Consider the following 2,226-nt stretch of genomic DNA (forward strand, 5'->3'; position numbering starts at 1 on the left):
CCAATTTACGTCGCCGTGGAACGTAACAGAAACGAATTTTTGTAATGAAATTAATAACAATGAATTTTATGTCAAATGTGTAACGTATGAACTAGAAAACTTTTTATTTCGTCGACCTGGTGGAAAAAAAAAATTTGTGTATGTTCGAATTTGTATTCTTATCAAACGTAGAGGAGTTATTTCACAAAAAATCTCAATAAATAATTCTTTATTTCTCCTTTAAATAGATAAATATAAATATTATTAGTCAACATCACATACGTTGCTCTGAATCCCAAAGTAAGTAACTAAAGCTCTCGTGTTAGGGAAATCGGAAACAACGACGGTACCACAAACATCTAGATTCGAATATAGAAAAGATAAAGTGACGATCCCATTACCACGTATGTCAATCTAAGCTTAACCTTTATGCACGATGAACCGCTTCAATCATTCGTCACTAAACGTGATCGAAGGCGGGCAGGCAAGGAGATTGTTATAATCTTAGAATAATAACGCATACCAATGATTGTTTCATATCAAACGAACTGTCACAAGTGAGGCAAAAATCAAATTCATGTAGGCTAGTTTTAGTAGCAGGTTAATTTTCGGTTTTAGTGAATATTTATATATAAATACAAGTTGAAACGCGTTACTTCCTTGTGGAATGTGATGTTAGTATCTATTTTATGTTTGTCTGACGTATTTGTACACTCATTTACCGCACATTTCGTCATTTTTAGCTAAAATTCTTGATCTGTTCGCGGTGCAAGTTGACCTTGAGCACTGAAGGCCCGCTCGCTCGTGTAGCCATTGGGCGCGCTTCAATTTGCCTGTTTTTATGATTGTCTGTTTTTATGATATTAAGCGATTGTCTGTTTTTATGATATTAAGTGACAGGGGGAAGTCATCTTGCGCCTGGTGGTCAGCGACACGCCTGTCCATGGCAGTTGCAGTGCCACTCGGAACTTTAAGTTGAAAGATCTAAGGGACACTGCCATTGCGATTGTCACCCTGAGATATCCCACGTAAGTTGTTGTAAGTCAAAAGTTCGTAGTAGTAGAGCTGCTCCTTGTGAAAGAGTTCATCCAATGTAGTACTACCACCTTACCTATACAACCGCCAAGCAGTAATATCAGCATTACGGTGTTCCGGTTTTGAAGGGTAAGGGTGCTGGTGAAATTAAAGGCACATGGGACTTGTCAACTTATGTCTCAGGGTGACGGGCGCAGTGGCAGTGCCCCTCGGATCTTTGCGATTTAAAGCTCTTAATGGCACTGCAGTCGTTATGGACAGACGTGTAGTTTATTATTAGGCGCACGACTTGTTAATCCCGTCACTTAAGATTGTAAAAAAAATAGCATTTTTCCTTTTTAACTTAAACATATCCGTTTTTATGCAAATTCTAGGTTTCATAATACTTAATTACTTAGTGTTATGTTTACTTTCAAACATGGAACCTGTAGTATAGATAAGAAACGATACATTTAAGCTAAAGAGCAAAAGTTGGTATTTTGACTTACAACAACTTACGTGGGAGGTATCGTAAGTTGATAAGTCTTATGTGCCTGTAACTTCACCAGCACGCTTACCCTTCAAAACCGGAACGCAGTAATTCTCAAACTACTGCTTGGTGGCAGAAATAGGTACCTAAGGTAGCAGGACTTCCATGGACGAACTCTTTCACAAGAAGCTCTACTGCTACTAAATTCTATTCCTTAGTTACCTTTCTGATTCACGTGTCACTTGATATGTATCGATGTCTTGTGATAAATTTAAATACAAAATATCTTTATTCCTTTAATATCGTCAAATTTATAAAATACTCATTACTAAGATGGGAATCTTAGTAACGAATGAATAAGTATTTGAGAAGATCGTCTAAGAAACTCTAGTTGCTCTTTGTAAATCGATACTTGTTCCTTGAATCGCAGCGAGCAATAGCTTTCTCCGTAACAATTCAAATTGCACAATCTACGAACGGAATTACTCGGCTGTTCCTAAACCATTATGCATACAATTTGAAACTACCATGAAACATACGCTTCTGCAGATCGATTCGTGATGTATTCGAAAATTGTGAATTTCGATCTGACCTTCGGTCATTGTCGTCAAGTCAAAGCAATAATTCAGTCTGTGTGTGTCTGAGTATGTCTGTGTGTGTCTGTGTGTGTCTGTGTGTGTCTGTGTGTGCCTGCGTGTGCGTGTGGGTGCGTGTGGGTGCGTGTGGGTGCGTGTGGGTGCGTG

This window comes from Hyposmocoma kahamanoa, unplaced genomic scaffold, assembly GCF_003589595.1.
Source record: "Hyposmocoma kahamanoa isolate Upper Pololo Valley unplaced genomic scaffold, ASM358959v1 66, whole genome shotgun sequence".
Taxonomy (NCBI): domain Eukaryota; kingdom Metazoa; phylum Arthropoda; class Insecta; order Lepidoptera; family Cosmopterigidae; genus Hyposmocoma; species Hyposmocoma kahamanoa.